The sequence below is a fragment of the Physeter macrocephalus genome, chromosome 6 (genome assembly GCF_002837175.3).
Source record: "Physeter macrocephalus isolate SW-GA chromosome 6, ASM283717v5, whole genome shotgun sequence".
Taxonomy (NCBI): domain Eukaryota; kingdom Metazoa; phylum Chordata; class Mammalia; order Artiodactyla; family Physeteridae; genus Physeter; species Physeter macrocephalus.
This window is the reverse complement of record NC_041219.1, coordinates 81,129,366-81,151,048: the sequence shown is the minus strand read 5'-3', so window position 1 is coordinate 81,151,048 and position 21,683 is coordinate 81,129,366.

Sequence of the window (21,683 nt, the reverse complement as noted above, 5' to 3'; positions counted from 1 at the left end):
ACCACACCCATATGAAATAGCGAACTAAACCAATAAATGTGGGGTGGGTTCCGAATGCTCCACCAACTAGTCGTTCCTCTCTCCCTCTCTTCTGGCCTTCCTAGTCCCTGAGATACAGTAATACTGAAATTAGGCCAGTTAGTAACCCTACAATAGCCTCTAAGCATTCAAGTGACAGAAAGAGTCAAGTGATGGGGCAAACGTCATGGTTGTCTTATGTTAAGAAGGTGCCACGGCCACTCGACCCTTCAGCAGCCATCACCCTGGTCAGTCAGCCGCCATCAGCAGGGAGGCAAGACCTTCCACCGGCAAAAAGATTATGGCTTGCTGAAGGCTCAGAAGATGGTTAGCATGTTTTAACAATAAAGTATTTTTTAATTAAGGTATGTACATTATTCTTTTAGATGTAATGCTATTGCACACTTAAAAGACTATAGTATAGTATAAACATAACTCTTACATGCACTGGGAAAACAAAACTTCATGTGACTTGCTTTATTGCTTATCACTTTATCATGGTGGTCTGGAACCAAGCCCACAGTATCTCTGAACTACGCCTGTATTCCCACCAGCAACTGAGGGGAAAAAAAGAAAAGGGTATTTTAAAAAAATTCTGTCCTAGGTACTTTTCATATGTTTAAAAGTTCTTTAATTCTCTTCCCCACTCTGTGGATCCACACTCCATTCAAGTTTAGTTTAAAAACAGGAAGAAGAAAGAAAGGCTTTTTTCTGAAAGCACAAGGTCAACAGCTGACACGTAATCTGGGTTGAGTAGGAGATAAAGTACATCATAGTTTTCGAAGGCTCAGCAATGTATTGGGACTAGAATTGGGAAGCTAAAAAGCTACATAATGCCTGAATATGGTATATTTTCTATAGAACACCCTATTTATTTTGTTCTTTACAATACATCAATACTACATGTCCCATAAATCCACTCTCCCGTTTATACCCAGTGAGATCCAAAATGACACCCTTGGGGCAAAAAACAAGCAAAAGCTCCCATTCAGATTGCCACTGACTTTCATCCTGGATACTTTCTGCTATTATCACGAAGTAGTAAAAACTGGGGAGGGGTGGAATTCTAGGGCCTTAGGTCCCTGGGATTATTAATCAGCAGTCTAGAAATCAATCTGAAGCCCCTGCATTTTAAGAATCAGGGAAGTCAGTGCAGTATCCTGCTCAGAGACTGAAAAACAAGCTTAACAGTCCCTATTAAACAGCTAAAGCTAATAGCCTCAAGTCCTAATACTAACACCTCTATGATCTCAGGCCTCCTCCTTTTTGTTCACATGTATTATTATTGCTATTCTGCAAACACATCAAGCATCCCAGGGTCTCCTGCTATTTACTCTGCCCTAAACTATCCCCATCTAGCCACATGGCTCAGTCCTGGCTTTGCTCAAGTGTCTATTTAGCAAAGAGCCCTCCACAACCACCCTTTGTCGCACGGTGCCTCACACTCTGCTATACTATCTTTCGATGCACTTATCGCATATATGTCCCCACAAAAGTGTAAACACCGTGAAGACAAGGATTTTGTCTGTTTCTTTCCCTGGGCTATCATCAGCATCCAGAACAGTGTCAGGCCCAGAGAAGGTACTCAAATATTTGTGGAACAAATCAGTTTAGATTACGATAGACTGCTGAAGAGCTCATCATGAAGGAGACAGCCCAGTCCCTGCCCTCATGGAGCTTACACTCTCATAAGGGAAGCAGACTTATAAGCTTTGCAGTAGAACTCAGGTCTTCTGACTCAGGCAGCTCTTTCCACTCCGCCATGCTGAACAAGGTACAAAAGGTGAGGTCGGATTATTACCAACAGCCAAGGGAAGACAGTATCAAATATGAGAAAAGAAGCCTGTAAAAGCCAAGTTAGCTGCCTTTTTCCATCATGTACCTTTAAAGCTTTTATGGTTTTCCAGAGACCCATTCAGCTTAGAGGCAGCAAAAGAAGAAGTAGCTGTGAGGACTCTTCAGACTACTATTATTCTAAAGAGCATTTTCAGTTATGTTTCTCATACATGGGATCGCATTTAAGCTGTAAATAAATTATCACAGTAGTAATTTAATCGATGTGCATACATTTACACGTATACATAACCGCACGTATAGTTTAACAAGGGGTACAAGAACTGACAATTTGGAAGTGTTTCAGTGATTATATAACCTGTCCCCATTAAGTCATGATGCTTATTTTCAAACAGAATGAAAGCAATGTCTACCAAGTCTTATTAGAATTGTGATAGTGTTCTACCAGTGAGCGAGTCAGAACATAAAGCTTCTGTCCACATGCATTGGAGTAAGAATAAACATCCTATTTTATATTTTAAGCCAGACTCTCCTTGACTAAACTTGAAGAAAGTGAAAGGAACTGAAGTTTTAAACACTGTCTTAGAATCTGAGAGAGAGGGAGAAGGTGAAAGTTGCTATGAATGTGAAGTTGGGCTTATTATACGATTTACCCTCTAGAAGCCACAGTTCATTCCTATGGACGGACAATGCTGTCTGACACCAGAGAAATCCAATCAAACAGACTAGCTCCTGCATGGAGAGCTTAGGGACTCACACATCAAAACTGGGGAGGAATACTGGGCTTATTTTGACTTGTATAATATGTCCTAAATATGGGTGAACAAAAGAACATAGAAATATTTTGCAAATAATTTTCACTAGAAGTTTATTTTGTCCTGTATATACTTTAGTTTCTGGGAATCATCAGGGATGAAGTATTAAGCAGCAGTCTTCTGATCCTAAACTCTCCAGGGGAGGAAAACAAATTGCTTTATCTTGCACTATCATCATGAAATACATTGAATTGTTATGAAAATTCTGTATGGTTTTTATGGGCTACTTTTACTTATTTTTTAAATTGTAATTAATATTTTAATCTAATATAACCAAAATAATATCATTTCAACATGTAATCAATATGACAATTATTAATAAGATATTTTATATCTTTTAATTGCATCATCTAAAAATAAAAGGTGTTAGGGGCTTCCCTGGTGGCGCAGTGGTTGAGAGTCCGCCTGCCGATGCAGGGCACACAGGTTCGTGCCCCGGTCCGGGAAGATCCCACATGCCGCGGAGCGGCTGGGCCCGTGAGCCATGGCCGCTGAGCCTGCGCGTCCGGAGCCTGTGCTCTGCAACCGGAGAGGCCACGAGAGTGAGCGGCCCGCGTACCGGAAAAAAAAAATAAAATAAAATAAAAGGTGTTATTATATAGTATGAAAAAAAAGTGTGCGCGCCCGTGTAGTTGGTCAATAGCAATGAAATAACAAATCTAGTTCAATCTTCAGTAGGTGGTATTCATTCAAGCAGAAATAAAATACAGTCCTTACAAAAATAAGGCTCTTTGGTGAAACAACACACGTGTATTGGTAATTTTCACCTTCTTCCTCTTCATGGCTGTGTCTCTCAGACGTCTAGGATCAAGGTATGTACAAGATTTTAAAAAATATTTTTAATTCCAAGAAATATATTTATAAATGTATAAGAGTCAAAAGCATACCAATCTCTTATGTTTGAAAACAAAAATCATTCAAATTTTGAAGAATTACATAAAAATATGACATTATATAAACAGGCCTTGACAGAAGCCAAACCAAGGAGAAGACAAGCAAATCTCCTAGATCAGAGGCTCACATTCTTCAGCACTAAAGCCACCATCTGCTACAAAGTAATTCTCTTGGTCAAGAAAATGAACTCCAGTAGATCCACATCTTGGGGAATTATTTAAAACAGAACATACAAATTATTTCCTTTGAGAATCTCATCTTAGATAGCTGAGTTCCCTCCTCCAAATATAAACAAAGTCATTAAAATCATAATTTTGTTATCATTTTTAAGCATCCAGTTTTATAAATGAGGAGGATAAAAATACCTTTTTGTTTTTTGTTTTTTGTTCTTTTTAAAATTCAAAGAACAGGCTTGCAGTACGGTTTTAAGAATCTTAGTGCAGCAGGCTCCACAACTCATAAATCATAACGTGCTTCCTTGAAGCATCCTCTTTACATGTGGTTGAATTAAAAAACCAATAAGGGTTGGTGAGCAATAGTACTAATGGTTTCTGTTAGAATGAGAGCTGTATCTATAGATCTCTGCCTGCTTTTCAAGCCAGTAATCCATCAAGGTCCAGGACAAAGGAATACATGGTCCTGGTCAACTCATCACTGAGCAAATGTACACATGTACTTCTCTCTGGATCTGGGGGCCATTATTGCACAGCCTGAGTATCGTGGCTAATTTGTGTTCTGCCTTGTTCAAAATACAGATTGCCTTTGTTAGAAACTGACAGGAAATAGTATCCCCCTGCAAGCTGCCAAACTAAAGAGAGTCCAAGAAAGTCTACACCCTTCCCCAATGACAGTTGACCTGTGGAAAGCTGTACTTCTGAGAATAAAAAATTATGTCTAAACCCAAAATAGGCTAATCTAAAAGCATTCAAATTATTCAGGCTGCTTCTCCCCCTAACGTACATTATCAAAATCTGTAAATAAAACAATACTGTAACATCTCACGAAAGCTCTCCTTGGTAGAAAGAAGCGAATAGACACAGGAACGTTGCCCCCAAACAGGGTGTGATCAGAAAGCTCAGGGGGGAAAATCTGATGGTTTAACTTAAATCAAGGCCTCAACAAATGTTTGCTGAAGCAAATTAAAATCAATAAATTTCCCTAAGGCTTAAATCATATAAAATAAGTAAAAAATTATAAATCATCACCACAGTGAAATCCTTCTTTCAATTAGTGTTCTTCCATAGTCGATGAATTGGTGTTTTGATGGATACAGTGGGGTATGACCAGGTTGCAGGGTTGCCCTGGCAGTGCCCAAGCTTTGGGAGATTGTTTCTGGTGTGCCACCATAGTCCAAGTGTGAATTCCAGACTGAACTAAGCTCCCTCCTTTACAAGTCTCAATGGAAGTATCCCTTTCTCCTGAGGAAGCTCTTTGGGGGAAACTATTCTGTCGTTGGTTTCTTTTTCATATGTCTTATATGGCCACCTCATTCCCCAATAGGACTTGGAGCATTTCAAGCAGCAGAGAGTGAAATAAACTAAATGTATTCTAAAATACTCCCAGATTTAGAGTCTAGAGAATTTTTTATAATATTAAAATACATAAAACAGCTGAGTTAAAAATTAAAATGGATCAGAAGTCATTTGGGAAGTAATGAAATCCAAAGAAGTATGTGAATCCATATGGAAAGACAAACTCTGCTGGTAATAAACTCATGGAGGAGTTTTCCACATGATACTTCCTGTGGGAGACCTTAAGAAGCAGAGTACAAATGTCTCCAATTCATTCATTAATTCAACTCTGTTCATTGGCAAAAACTGCTGTGTGCACTGCAATTTTGCTTAGGAAATATTCTTCAAATAGCTGTTTCTGAACTGGCCCTTTGATCAAAGCCAAGGATGTAATGTTTAATTACACTCAACAAGTCAAATAAACTCAAAACAAAAATTCAAACAAAAAGATTACTCAACCAATACATTCTGCTAGAAAACTAAGGTTTTAGCTAAGACCTGTTGGTATTCCGGAGACGTCATTTGGTCCCAGCAACAGAGTTTAGAGACTGTTCGCTTCTCATTGAATAAAGCGTCTCCTGAACTGTTTCTCAAAGTGCAGTTTCAAACACGTTTCAGCAGGAGACTGTACATTGCAAGCTTGGGCTCTCTGCTAAGTGATGCAAGATGTGGGAGTCTACATTTTTAATTGATGCCAGAGAAGCAGAGTAAACATCCTATTTTGACACTTAGGAATACAACTTTTATCCTTGTTTCAGGAAACAGCCCCATCGCAATATAAAGACGGATACAGGGGTGTCTGTGAATAGGAACAATTTTTTTCTCAAAAATAAAGATTTTTTTTTTTAGCTCCTCAAATGCTTCTTACATGATGGAAATGCCTCTGACAAGGAAAAAAATTTTAAGGCAGATATTTGTTGATAGCATGCTGTATTGATTAGACCTCTTTAAGATGACATTTAAAATAGCACTGCAGCATGATGCTCCCTACCAAGAAGAGTTAGCTGGAAGAGGGTCCTGTGCTCACTACTTTTGGGTAGCAGCATGGAGCTCTAAAATGGAGTTGCCTGTATCCTCTCCTCAAGATGTGGAAGAATGCCTGGCAATCCGTAGAGGACAAGGATAATAATAACATCTACCTCATACCAAAAAAACCCCCAACAAACAAAAAAACCGTTATCCCTCCTTCCTGCACAAAGGCTCATGCCGAAGACATACTGAAAAACTGGGTTGTCCCATTAATGGTCCCTTACAGAGAAGACTTTGACAATTGTACATGACTTGGACAAATGCCCATCACATGCCAATAGTTTCTTGGCTAGGTGAACTCACTCCTGGCTAACCAAGAGTATTAAAAAAAAATAAATAAATGTGCTCCCCACTCTCTAACTGCTTACCAAACCCCTCAGCACTACCACTGCAACTGCCTGCTTCATCCAGAAAAAGGGTCACTGCTCACCTTCTCAGAGGGGAGAAGCTAGAGCCGACTCACAGCTTGTGTTGGAAGATGGGTGTGAGAGCCTGCATTTCTTTACCCACCCCCAGAATAGACATATTTCAAGAGTGGCATCTGGCAGATCTCATCACCTGAAGCAAATGTATCGAAGTGCTCCAAAACAGGATGCCAAAAAGCCTACTGCCCTCACAGCCTGTTAAAATAAATGGAGAGAGGAATATGCAGAGGACATTGAGTATCCGGGCTGGAGGGTGCCCAAGTCAGAACAACTAATGTACCCTAAATGTGTAAATAATCACCCTCAATATTTTAATGATTTCAGTAATTGAGAATCATCTTTTCTTCATCCGTTTCACCGCCAAATCAGCCCTCCCTACAATTCAGTCTCTATTAACAATCTGCTGAGACATTAATTGAATATTGACCCCAAGAAATGTCTGCTACCTGTGGCATCACTGCAATTCTCCAATCGAAAACCAGCTCTAAATTTTACAGCATGTAAAGAATTCCATCTCACTGCTTTGATTATATTTTAACTGCTAGTACTTGGAAGCCAAAGAATTTTATTTAAAAATAAGGATTAAAAAAAATTCAAGACAACTGCAGTATGATGGGAAAAGCCCTGCATTAGCAGTCAGGAGTCTCAGCTCTCTATTACTGTGCTCTTCTTCCAAACTCTATGACTATGTACCATTTGTTCATTTATTCTTTTATTCAACTATTTACCAAGTGTCTACTCTGAGCTAAGCACTGTGTCAGTTTCTCTGATTCTTCATTTGTTTAAAGGGCAATATTTATATCTATTCTGACAAACACACCGGGTTGCTATGAGTATTAAAATTGTTTATGTGCTAGTTCCTAGTAAACAATAAAGCACTGTGCAATTATGAAGTGGCTATTATTAAAAACATTCTAATCTGTTTGACTCTGCATATGACTACCACATCAAGGGGTGTATATGTATATAAACAGAATTTGTGTGTACATGATATGTGAATTATGCACAATGATGTGTGTGGTACAATATATGTGAGCTATACCAAACGAAATGTAATTTGTGGAATTAATAGAAATGGCAAGGCAGGATATCTAAGTGAAGAAAACAGTGAATGCTCTTACATACCCATGAAATAACTACAAAGGGGCCAAATGAAATTTACAATTTATAAGACAATACATGGAGAGAAGCAATAGAACATGCTGCTTTATGTTGTATTCTGGAACCAGGTAGTTTAGGTGCAGTTATTGGCTCTACCACTTCCAGCTATTGCCTAAGAAAAGTTGCCTAATTTCTGGGCCTCAGTTTCCTCTTCTATGAAATGTGATCAATTATAGTATCCACCTATGGATTTGTTGGGCGGACTCAATGGACTAGCATATTAGAGTTCCTGTTATACAGCACATTTTAAGTTTACCTAAGGATGAGCTGTTTCTAATGCAGAGACTTTTCCATCTTTTATATTTAAGGGGGGGTATCAGAGATAATGATGCTTATAAATCATTTTGGTGAATTTTACTACAGGCACATATAGGTTTTTATGTCACTTCTCTATTCAAGTATCTATAAAGGCTTCATGTGGCCTACCAGATACAGTCTCAAGTTGTTCAATGGTTTTTAAACCCTTGTTATCGGCCACTATCCAAACATTTCTCACATTTTCTAACATGAATTCTATAGTTCAATTACATCAACTGCCCCCACTATTGGCTCTTTTCCATTAGCATAAATTAATGATATATCTCCCCTCTTGAAAAAAAATTCTGTTGATCTTCCTTATTTCATTTCTTTGCTTCCTTTTATAACAAAGCTTCCTAAAAGAATTATCTATACTTGCTGTCTGAATTTCCTGGTGCATTCTCTCTTGAACCTATTCTAACTGGGTTTTATTCCCTACTAGTTTCCCAAAAACAGCTCTTGTCAAGGTCAGTAATCTGAACATCGTCAAACCCAACTGCCATTGCTCAGGGCTCCTCTTACTCATTTATTAAGTAAAAATTGACTTTACTGATCACTTCCTGCCTTTTGAAACACTTCCTTCATTTTGGCTTCTAAAACACTACTCTTTCAATTCTTCTCTTACATTATTTCTCAGTCTTCTTTGCTGGTGGTTCCTTCTCATCTTCCTGTCCTCTAAGCATTGATCTAACTCAGGACTCAATCCTCAGACCTCTTGTCTTCCTACTCTAACTCCCTAGCTCAACTTATCCCGTCATATGGCTTTAAAAACTATCTAAGTGCAAATTTCTCTCAAATTTACATTTTAGGTTCTTCCTCTCTCCTGAAATCCAGACAAACTTCCAAATTCTATTAGTTGCTTCCATCCGGAAAGCTAAAAAAAAATCTCAAAGTTTGTATGTCTACAGAACTCTTGATCATTCCATGCATGGCTGCTATTACTCCATCTCCCTAAATTCAGTAAATGGAGACTCCATTCAGATGAAGTCTTCTTTTTTTTTAAAATTAATTAATTCATTTATTTATGGCTGTGTTGGGTCTTCGTTTCTGTGCAAGGGCTTTCTCTAGTTGTGGCACGCGGGGGCCACTCTTCATCGCGGCGCGCGGGCCTCTCACTATCGCGGCCTCTCTTGTTGCGGCGCACAGGCTCCAGACACGCAGGCTCAGTAATTGAGGCTCACGGGCCCAGTTGCTCCGCGGCATGTGGGATCTTCCCGGACCAGGGCTCGAACCCGTGTCTGCTGCATTGGCAGGCAGATTCTCAACCACTGAGCCTCCAGGGAAGCCCCAGATGAAGTCTTTCTTGATCAGCCACTTTCTCTCACACTCTACATTCAATCCATCAGCAAATTCTGCCAACTCCTTGTTGAAAATATATCCAACATCTAATCTGATCTCATAGTTTCCACCGCTATCCAAAGGCCCCTTTGCCTTTCAGATGGACTTTCTTCAAGAGCCTCTCTCTGTGCTTTTGCCCTAGTCTCCCTACAGCCTGTTCCTGCACAGCAGCCAGAGTAAGCATTTAACATAAGTGTATCACCACTCCCCTCAAATATCTAAATGGTTTCCCATTTCAATCAGTCTAACCCATTATCTCCACCACAGCCCTCTCTGGTGCCTTCACTAAGGCACCAGATGATCTGGCCACTGTTTCCTCTCTGACCTCAACCATCACTCCTCACCAGCTCCACCATCCACCTTTTTCTGCTTCACCTACACTGCTCTTCCTTTTCTTCCAACACACATTCCTCCACAAGATTATAAGCTCCATGAGAGTGGAAAGGTGGGCATTTTATAAACTGCTGCATCCCCTGAACCAAGAACAGTGCCTAGCACATTCATATTCCCACTGAAAGAACAGACTAAATGAATGATGACGCTTTCTCTCTATTGTTCCATAAATAATAGCTCCTACACACTGAGTGTCAACCCCAATGCCTATACTATGTCAAACCTTCATGAAAACTCTGAAGGCAACCGTTATTATCCCTAGGATGCAGATGAGGAAGCTGAATCCCTGGAAGGTTATATTTCATGTCCCAGATCACACAGCTGGAAAGTGGCAGCACTGAGATTTTAACTAAAGTCTGATCTTTTCGCTAGGTCTCTCTGCTCATTAAATATTCCACAACCACTTCTATCCCTTCAACTGGTGTTCTGACCATATCCGGAATGCCCTCTTTCAACCCTAAATCTCAGATTGCTACTACAAATCAACACTTCTCTTAGTAATTTCCTTTTTCAACATCCCACTCATCCATATGAATCATTCCAATTCATATCAGTGTCTCCATTCTCAGGATTAATGCAGTTAAAGTTTGTGAAGTACCACAGTCCTCTCGAGTATACATGTTTTCCATAGTTTTCTAATCTATATGTGTGTCAATCTTATCTGCCAAACAAATACAATTCAAGGCCTTATTTTGGAACCTATTTTATTAAAATGTCTTTCTGCCTCATATCTTGGTCATCATGTCCCTAATAGGTGTTAAACGATGGGTTGACCAGAAGATACACAAATATGTATAAGAATACAATGTACCTGGATGTCAGAAGATACACACCTCACTGTTGCCATTCAAATATTCTTATCATTGGACATAAAAGCTCAGAGAGTAGAGGTCCATTTGCTTAAATTAATCGAAGTCTCATACATCATGATTTTCCTTTCTAGTCCTGCTAAGCCTCAGTTAGCACATTTGTAAATTGAGGACACTCCACAAATGGTCACTGTTAGGTATAGATACTGAAATAGATGCTTAATCATTTTCTAAAACTGAGACTAAAGTGTGTGTTGAGGAGATGTTTATTTGCCTCAAGTGCTTGCATTTCATTCCCCTCCAATTTAGACTGAAAGCAGAAAGATTCATGTTTCTTAAATACCACGTCCCTAACACTGCTTGCTGTCTTACGAAACTCTACCCAGCTTTTTAGTACTATAGAATGAATTCTAGACTGCTCTGACTCACACCAAAAACTCCTCACCTCTAGAGCCCACTCTCTACACACTGGCCCATGACTTTGTAACTAACAGTCCAGGCCAATAAGCTTGCTCATTTTAAGTAATTCAATGAGGTATCAATGCACATAATACATTTACTCTATCCTTTGTCCCTTGCCCAGGTAAGTTCAACTGCACAGTGCACCTTTTCCACCCTCATTTTAGGATCGACATTCCCCCCTTCTTCAGAGTCCAGACATCTCCACTGAGAAAAAGGAAGCCACCAAAGCGGAACTCTGTCATCGTCACAACCTCAAACAAACAAACCTGTTTGTGCCTGTTTGGTCTTCTTCCCTCAGATTACAATGGGGAAAATGTCACTATTCTTATTAAAGACAAATGCGTCCAGCCATACTCAGAATCCCCTACCTTACTGTCTTCTCAAGACCTCTCCCCTGAAACTTAAGTCTCTCCATCTCTTACCCTCTCCTGAGTAATTCTCACCAGCATTCAAATATGTTTCAACACCTCCCAGCTGGAGGGAGGAGAAAACACCTCACCCAGCTCACTTAACCCCCAGGTGCTTTTCTACTCTCCATAATAGTCTACACATGCATTCCCATTTTGGTTCATTCTAACCACATTTCTACCCATCTTTCTACCCATCTTTCTACCAATATCGTCCTGGTCAAAGTTGCCAGTGACCTCTATTTTGCCAAATGTAATGGACTCTTCTTTGTCCTTATCTTTTTTGACATAGCCTATGGCATTGTTGCCCACTCCATCATCCTCGGTTTCTACTTCTTTCAACTCTCAGCTTTCTCCCTACTTGCCTGGAGACTTTTCTCAGTCTCTCTCTCTCCTTTTCCCTTAACTCAACTCTAAATGTTTGTTCTAGACTTGGGCCTGGGCTGTCTTCTTTTTTATGCTCTACAATATATCTTGAACATATTCACTTCTCTGCATCTCCATTGAAATCGTCCCTTCCCAGGCCATCATCCTTGCTAGCCTAGTCCACTGAAACTGCTTCCTCACTGGTTCCCCTGTCTTGTATCTCTTCCATTTGCCATTCAACAAGAATGATCCTATTAAACACAAATCAGTTCACTTCACTCTCCTGAGTAATACCCTCAGTGGCTTCTTATACACAGAGGATAAAATTCAGCCTCTTATATTGATCTCCAAGGACTTGCATCATCTGCTCCCCCCACTCTTCTACCCTGCCTCAATAGGACTTGAGTAGTCAGTCTTGTACCCCTGTCACCTTTAGCTCACTGTGCTTCAGCCACAATGGTCTACTTTCAGTTTCTCAAATAAGCTAAGTTCTTTCCCATGTCACAGCCTTTACACATGCTGTTCCCTCTTCTCAGAACACCCTTCTTCCATCTTCATATGATCACTTCCTTCAAGTTTAGCATAAATGTCACCTGCTTAGAAAGGGTTTTTGCATGACCTCAAAATTCAATCAAAATGTCTTTCCCACCCTCAGTCTTCTCTGTTTGGGTACTATGTCTTCATCATAGCACGTATCTAACTGCTTTATGTATTTGTTTAGATTTTTGTCGTTGTTTATTTGTTTCTGCCTCCTCTATTAGAATACAGCCTGGGACCAGGTCTGCCTTTTTCAACATTGTGTTCCCCCATACCTAGCATTGTTCCTAGCTCATAGTGGGTACTTAGGAAATACAGATTGAATGAATCAATGAATATGTGCAAGATTTTACAGTATTCCTAATATTTCATGATTCCATTTATATAAAATATCCAGAATAGGCACATCAATAGAAACAGAAAGACGAGTCAGTGCCTAGGGCTTGGGGTAGCTGAAAAGAAAGGAGTGACTGCTAACGAGTGTGGGGTTTCTTTCTGGAGCAAAAAATATGTTCTAAAATGGACTGTGGTAATGGTTGCACAACTCTTCAAATACACAGAAATCACTAAATTGTACACTTTAAATGGGTGAACTGTATAGTATGTAAATCATGTCACAATAATGCTGTTCCCTCTCCCACCAAAGACAACATTTAATTAATTCGTGGGTTGATTGGGTTGTTTGTTTACATTTCTTTGATAAAAGATGTACACTAACCTACATTTTAATTGTTTTACAGTACTTAAGGGTACTATCAAAAGTAAATGAGGGGCTTTCCTGGTGGCGCAGCGGTTGCGCGTCCGCCTGCCGATGCAGGGGAACCGGGTTCGCGCCCCGGCCTGGGAGGATCCCACGTGCCGCGGAGCGGCTGGGCCCGTGAGCCGTGGCCGCTGGGCCTGCGCGTCCGGAGCCTGTGCTCCGCAACGGGAGAGGCCGCAGCAGGGGGAGGCCCGCATACCACAAAAAAAAAAAAAAAAAAAGTAAATGAATATGGGATAATGCTAACAAGGCAGTCAAATAATAGTGAAGAAGTATTTATCCAGCTCCTACTACATACCATGTGAGATATTGAAGGAAACCAAAAAGAAAAATGCCTCAAACCTGCCCTTAAAGAATATGAAGAATCAATTTAATCCAGGTTAAGATAAGAGGGAAACAGTGCAGATCACTATATCAGAAACTTCTTGTTACCCATCTCCCATCCTCCTCCAACCCTTTTTACTCCAACTGGTATTTCGGCAACCAGCTGTGTGCAAGTGTAACCTAACAACCCCTCACCTCAGCTTTCTACCAGGGGCCTCCCCTGCAGCCACAGTGACATTGAAAAAATGCTCAGCAATTCCAACATATGTGCAAACCTAGAGTAGGTGGGAGTTAACCACTGGTACAAGCCTGGGAGCTTATACATAAATACTCCACTCTTCTGTGTCTCACATGCACAATTCTCAGGTGTAACGTCCACTATTTCTCAAAAGTTTGCCCAGTGGGATTGAGTCAGAGTTGCCCACAGCAGCAAACAGCTCAAAAATTCACCTTGGATAGGTTATTGTTGTTTCCCTCTTCCTCTTTTGCAAGTGTTCCACTTCTGTATCCTCGGATCACTTCCCAAAATCAACTACTTGTGTGAAAGCCCTTGTCTTGAGTTCTGCTTTGGGAAGGAGGAGTCTCAGTTTCAAGCAACCTTCAAAGTCTACTTCTCTACTCTCATCACCTGAGCAAGAGGAACCAAATACTCTGAATCCAAATCATGGCATCACGTCAATCAGATAAGATAGGGAAAAATTCTGCTTAGGTCTACACACTTGCCAAGCTACTTTGCTCAACAATTAATTTCATTGCAATTCATTCCTTCATCAAATATTGATTGTCCACTATAAACCGGGCTCTCTTTCAAGTCCTAGAAATACAGCAATGGACACAACAAAATCTACAATCTCAGGAGGAGAAGATTAAGAGGTACAAACTCCTACATACAAAATATATAGGCTCTACTCAATGCTCTGTGATGACCTAAATGGGAAGGAAATCCAAAAAAGAGGGGATATATGTATAAGTATAGCTGACTCATATTTGCTGTACACTAGAAACTAACATTGTAAAGCAACTATACTCCAATAAAAATTAATTTTAAAAATGTAATAGTAAAAAATAAAATAAACATGAGAATCTCAAAAAAATAAAATAGAATAAAATAGCTATACATATATAGTACAACACAGGGACTATAGCCAATATTTTATAATAACTATAAATGGAATACAAACTAAAAATTGTGAATCACCATGCTATACACCTGAAGCTTATATAATATTGCACATCAACTATACCTCAATAAAAAAATATCTACACTCTCTGGAGGTTATATTCTAGTGGAAAGAAACAAACAATAAATAAGTAAATATATAATATGCCAGCTAGTCATAAGTGGTGTAATTTTTAAAAAATAGTAAAGTGATAACAAGTGTTGGGGAGAGGTAGTGACAAGAGAAGGAATCTCTGAAAGAGTGGTATTTGAGCAGAGATCTGAATGAAGCGAGAAGCGAACCTGAAACTATCTGGAGGAAATCGTTCCAGGCAAATAGCATAGCGAGGGCAAAGGCCTGCAGTTAGTAATGAACTTGGTCTGTTCAAGAAAGAGCAAGAAGGCAGTAGGTAAGTCCCCTACGTACGTAGAAACCTTCAAGTTGCAAACTGTCAAAGAACCGAAGAGATTCACGAAGCCGGAAACGGCAAGGGTTTTTTCTTTATTTGAGGAGGCACTGTTAGTTTTTGAGGCACAGGACACAAATGTAGAACAGTACACGAAGGTTGCAGCAGCCGTTCAGAATACAATCCAGTGCTACCATGTCATCTACGATGAGAAAAAAAGAGCTACTACCCAGACATCACCAGATCGTTTTTTCAAGAGGATGGATAGAATTGAATCCAGCAAGGAACTAGAACCTGTGCCATCAACGTCAGGCGTGAGTGAAATTGCAGCTTGCTCTCTGTCTCCTAGTGCTGATGATCCTTCATCTCTACCATCTCCCCCGTCCTCTCCCTCCTTCAGTCAGTAACTCTTCTTGCCGGTTCACTCGATGCCAGCCCCTGTATGCCAGCTGTTGTACTGCACCACTGTACTTTTCGAGGTACTGCACTGTACGATTAAAAACGTTTTATTTTTTGTGTGTTTGTTTTTAATGTAATATTTGTGTGAAAAGTATTATAAACCCATTACAGTACCACCCTATATAGCCAATTGTGTTAGTTGGGTACCTAGGCTAAATTTGTTGGAGTTACGAACAAATTGGACCTATGAATTCGCTCTCAGAACAGAACTCGTTTGTATGTACGGGTCTTACTGGAGAGCTGGAGTTGAAGGAGCTCGGAGGAGAACGGCAGGAAAGAGGCAGCATAGCTCTTGAAGGGCAAGAGACAGAAGTTAGAGGAAATAAGAGGAAGCCATGGGGGAGTTTTGAAATGTGACTGAATTTACAATTCTATAGGATCTTTCTGGCTGTTGTGTGGTGAAGTCACTTCGGGAGGGCAGAGGTGGAAGCCCAGAGACCGGCGAAAAAGCTTTAACAGTGGTCCAGGAGGGAGAGAACAGTAGATAAAGATGCAGGAAGGGAGAAAGCATTCAAATGACTTAAGCATCTAAAAGAAAAGTGAACATGTTAATCCTGCTCAAGTATTGTTTTTCTTGCAAATAAGCATTTTGACCAAAAGCTAAATTCACATTAAACAAAGAAAATTTTTAATGAATTTTTAAATAAGAAAGTATAAACAACAGTTCATACTGTTGACAAAGGAGAGCAAAGTCTTATTTTTAAGCCCTTACGTTAATGAGAGAACTTAGATCAGCTTCCTCAGCTACAATCTACAGGAAATCAAAAGTCAGATGTAAATTACACAAGCCAGGAGGGAAAAGAAAATCCTAGGCTCACTCGTCGAAAGATTAGAAAATTAAAAGTAATTTAATGAATACATTTAATGGAGAAATTTAGGGAATAAACCAGCACAGGTAAAGGAGAGTGGAAATTTTCCTTAAAAGTACGATTGCCAATTCCTGTCATTCGAACATCAGTATGAGGGGAAATCTGAGGTTTCACTGAAATGATAAGATTTCAGATCTACAGATTTTTTTTATATAAATTTAATACAGCATAATTTTTAAAATATTTCCAGAAAACTATTTTTAAAATACCGTTTGCTTCTTCATTTATTGCATCTTCTCCCCTCACACCTTTTTAAAAAATGATACTCGCATGAAGTTTGAACCTAGATGTAAAGATGCAAATAATACTTTTTAATGACACAGGTAGGTATCTTTTTCACTCTTTAACAAACACTTTATATATTAATGGCCAACACTTACTTAGTACTTACTATATGCTAAACACTGTCCTATGTACGTTGCATATATAAAAGCATTTAATCCTCACAACTGTATTAGGCATGTGTTATAATTTGTCCCATTTTACAGATGAGGAAACTGAGGCCCTAAAAAGTTAAATATCTTGATTAAAGTCTCACAACTGGAAGCCAGAATTCAATCCCAGGCAGTCTGGCTCTGTGTTCTTAACCACTACACATACCATCTCCTATTGTGCTGTGTAGCTGGTAGCTTGGTTTAGGAGGAAAAAACTAGCAGCAGCATCTGGAGGATGTAATTGAAGGAAAACAAGGGAGGGGCTGGGAATACTCATCTCTCCTCAATAGCTAATTCCACCAACACCAGGGAAGATGCAAGTGACATTTTCTAATCCTGCCAAACATCTCACCTAGAAGTGTGAGAGATTCACCTTCCACATTGTAGGCAGCTTCTCATATCCTGAGGATTTTCTTCCAGCCGTAGCAGTCAAGTGCTAACCTCCTCTGTAATAATATCAGGGCATCATGCCAGAAAAGCTGGGTTTTTACTCAGCGGGGTGAACAAGACCTAGTTTCAAATACTAGGCTTCCTTACTTCTTATCTAGAGATTTCATTTAAAATTTCATTTAAAAATACCCTTGCCATTAAGAGGATCTTAATACGAGAGGAAAAAATTCTATTTAATTCCAGGGCTTCTCGTCTTCCATCTTAACTGAATGACAAAATTCAAAATACCATTCTACCAAAGCATGCCTCCTTCTTCAAAAGTGGTCTTAAGACGGTCTCTCAGGAAATCTTCCCAGACATTCCCAAACAATTCATGCAATAGCCTCAACACATAAATACAATTAGGCTTCCATTTTATAGTACTTAAATTTAGCCTCATAAAAATCCAACTTAGAAGATCCTTAGATATTAGTATCTGCATTTGCTGAGTATAGAAGTTAAAGGACAGAGAGCTTAAATGTCTTCCATAGGATCATATAACGTGATAAAATATGGAGAAGATATGTGGATACGGCTTCATAAAAGTGAAGACCAGACCACTCAATCATCCACTGATGGTGGGTCAATCATTTGGCTGGCTGACTGATTAGCCTGTGCCCAGTTTCATGCTAATCAACAGAGTTTCATAGAGAATAATTCGAAACTCCCAAGCAAGTTCCTTAACCACCAGGACCTGCTTCCTTATCTATACAATGAGGCTAATACTAGTACCTATATCCCAGAATTATTTTGAAGATTAAATGAGGTAATGTATGTCAGCATTTAGCACAGTGCCTGGCACAAAGGTTTTTAATAAACTTAAAGAAAAAACTTTGTAATTAAAGCTAATAATAACTGAGCTCCTCTCATCAGAAGGGTAGAAAGGTGGCCTGGATGACATATGTCAGAAATGATGGATAGTCTTTTCCAAACCTGTGAGACTATGGAAAGAGGTAATATAAGTTGGCTAATATAAGTTCTTGGCTAATATAAGTTCTTTTTAACCCGTTTGCTGACATAGGAGCACCTTCTCAAAAACAGTCATAATTTACAGAGAAAAATCTTACAAACAAAAAATTAAAGGAGTTTCAGAGACACACCAAAATAAATTGATTAAATGTTTGGATTAACCAACTTATTTATTTTCCATTCAGATTACTGCCATTTCCTATTGCTTACACATTTAACAACAAAAAACAAATATAGCAACCAAAATTAAATCATAAAAAATAATAAATGTGGCTTTTAGCCTAGTCCTATGATTTAGCATTTTATTATATACTCCCTGTGTGGTTCTTTAGTTTCTTCATATGTCTTAGCTATTCAAAGTACATTAGGAGAAGCTCAGGACAACCACATCATATACTTTCTTTTTATTCCCTGCAACAAATGCTATAACTTCCAGTACATAATAGATGGTCAGTACCTTGATAGCATGGTAGTTGTGAACTAGATTCCATATTAGCTGGTGGCCAGGACATGGTGCACATGGAACTCTCACACATTACAAGAGGGAGGTCAGAATTGGTCCAAACACTTCGGAAAAATGTTCGACGGTATTTACGAAAACTGAACAGATACATACCCTATGACCCAGCAATATCACTACTGGTATATATTTAGCAGATACACATAAATATGTGCACCCAAAAAATTGTCAAAGATGATCAAAGCAGTATTACATGGAATGTCTCCAAACTTAAACAATCTAAATATTCTTCCAAGATAGAAAAAATAAGTGACTTATGACATACTCATATTATAGAATACTGGGTAGGAAAGAAACAAAACAAACCATTCCCTCTCATATCAATAATGGTGATTCTCACAAACATAATGTTAAGCAAAAGAAACCAGACCCAAAGAGGTTCATACTCTACGACTCAATTTACATAAGGTCAAACACAGGTAGAATGAACCTTTTAAGACAGAAATCTGAACAGTGATTGCCTTTGGGAGAGGGACATAAGAGGAACTCATGTAGTACGAGGAATAAAACATACTGCTGTAAATAAAAAGCTTCAGGATCAACATTATACTCCACTGCTACCTTCCCCCTGCCTAATGGTATCGCTGTAATTTATGAATATTTTATAGGAATTCTAAAAGGCAGGGGAAAGAACATCGGAGCAAGAACATTGGTCCATAAGACCTTCTTTGAGGTTCTATTGCTTCCTTGAAATATCAGCGCTGCAAGTCAGTTAAGTTGCTCAACTCCTCTCTGTGCTCCCTCATCTGCAAAATAAATGTATTGAACTGACATCTTTTATCCTCTAGGTGACATAATATATAGTGATTCACTTGTACATAAAAAGTAAAACAAAAATATGCTATGATTACAACTAATTAAAAACTATTTAAACATCAGAAGAAACTACGAGGAGCTACAATTAACTGCTCTTAAGTGATGATGCTGCCAAACGGTTTTAATACAAACAAAACTTGGAGACAAGAGATCCCATAGTAGTATGAACAGAACAGCATTACCAGAACAATAAGAGCCAGATGGTTTTAACACCAGCCCAGAGGGCCCTCAATCCTCCAACCTCTCTCGGTTATGTGAACCATATCATGTGTCCCTTTGTCCAGCCAATGGAAAAAATCTTCAGGGACTGGCAATGACATAAGAGGGCAGGTCACAGCAATTAAGTCTTGCAGTGGCTTCTGCTTCATTGTGTTTGCAGAGACCATAGGCTATAGTACTCTATATATTACAGGTATTCAGTAAATATTGGTAGATTTGATTCCTTGGGATAAAAAAGAAGAAGTGTTCTGTGAGGCATATACTTCGGTCGTAAAAGACATTTCTTGGTTTCTCCTTTCAGTGGGAATGTAGCGATCTTGTCATCTTCACCCTCCTTAAAGGAACTAAGAGAAACCCTGGCTCCTCCCTGAGCAGCCTGCTTCCCTTGCGTCTCAAGAGTTGGCTTTCTCTCCTACAATCGGGCCTGGAAGTGAAGTAGGTGTCCTCCTTGCTTCTCACTGCAGCGTCTCTGTCCCGTTACATTCTCATATTGCAATACATTCTTCTCATTACAGTCTCCTTCTCTCCTCCATAAAATTCCTTAGCTTGGAATCTCATCAGATATAATCACCCCAAGCCCACAATGTTGATATCATCTACTAATACCTAGTCATTTCTCTTATCATTTGACTATTTTAGCTCCTAGTTTACTAGGACTCTCTAAAATCCTATCTTAATTTTTGGCTATTTTAATTCATAAATAAATAGGCCTTCCAACACCCTGGCCTCTCCCCAAATTTCTTTCCTCCAATAATCATGCCCTACACCCTATCCTAAGCACTCAATCTCAAGTCACATTCCTCACCTTATTACCTACAAATCCTCCAAAATCTAAATTTCATGCATCCCATTTCCTGATCATTTCCTATCTTTAAATACATTCCTCCTAGTTCCTCAGATCACTCTGACAATGCTTAAACCTCTTAGGAACCTGCAGAGCATTGATCCGACTCATTTTCACTGTCCTTCACCCTTCTGATCTCTCTCCACCCTCCTAAATAGATTAAAATTCCATGGAAAATTATTAGAATCACTTCCTTACATATATTCTTGAATCCTTTCCTCTCTCACCATCATCATCTTGTATTAGTCTTCTAACAGGTCCTCCGGCTTCTATTTTTATCTACCAAAAACCTATTTGCAACACAGCAGCCAGAAGGATCCTTTAAAAACTAAAGTCAGATCATGTAATTTTTCTATTCAATACCCTCAGTTGGCTTCCATGTCAGAGTAAAATCCAAAGTCCAAGCACTAGCTTATGAGCCCAGCCATGACCGGTGCCCATTTTCTCTGACTTCCTCTCCTCCTACTACTCTTCTGTTCACTCACTGTAGGCCAGTAACTGATCCCTTCAATGAGCCTCAAACCCACCAGACATGCCGCACATCAAGGCCTTTGCACTGACTGTCTCCTCTGCCTGGAATGCTCTTATCTTAGGTATGTCTCCATGATTTTCTCCTTTGTCTTCAAGTTTTGCCCAATCTCAGCTGCTAAATGAGGCTTACCTTGAAATCCTACTTAAAATTGTAACCCACTCACCCCAGACTAGCACTCCCGACCCTCCACACTTGCTTTATTTTTCTTTTTACTACTGCACTTTTAAGCAACTACTATACTATAAAATTTGTTTATTTATTATGTTAACTGCTTTCCCCTTGCTCCTCCACTGTTAGAATTTAGACTCCATGAGTGACAAAGGTTTCAATCTGTCTTGTTCACTTATACATCCCAAGTACCTAAAGCAATGCTTAGTATATAGTAGATGCACAATAAATATGCTTAAAGAAATTAAACATAAATATGTTTCGATGTGTAACTTGCTGGATTTCAAAAGAACAAAAAGCAGATTGCAGTAAAACCTTTCAGATTCCTCATGTGCAATCTTTCGATAAGAAGTGGGCTCAGGGGCTTCCCTGGTGGCGCAGTGGATGCGCGTCTGCCTGCCGATGCAGGGGAACTGGGTTCGCGCCCCGGTTTGGGAGGATCCCACATGCCGCGGAGCGGCTGGGCCCGTGAGCCATGGCCGCTGAGCCTGCGTGTCCGGAGCCTGTGCTCCGCAACG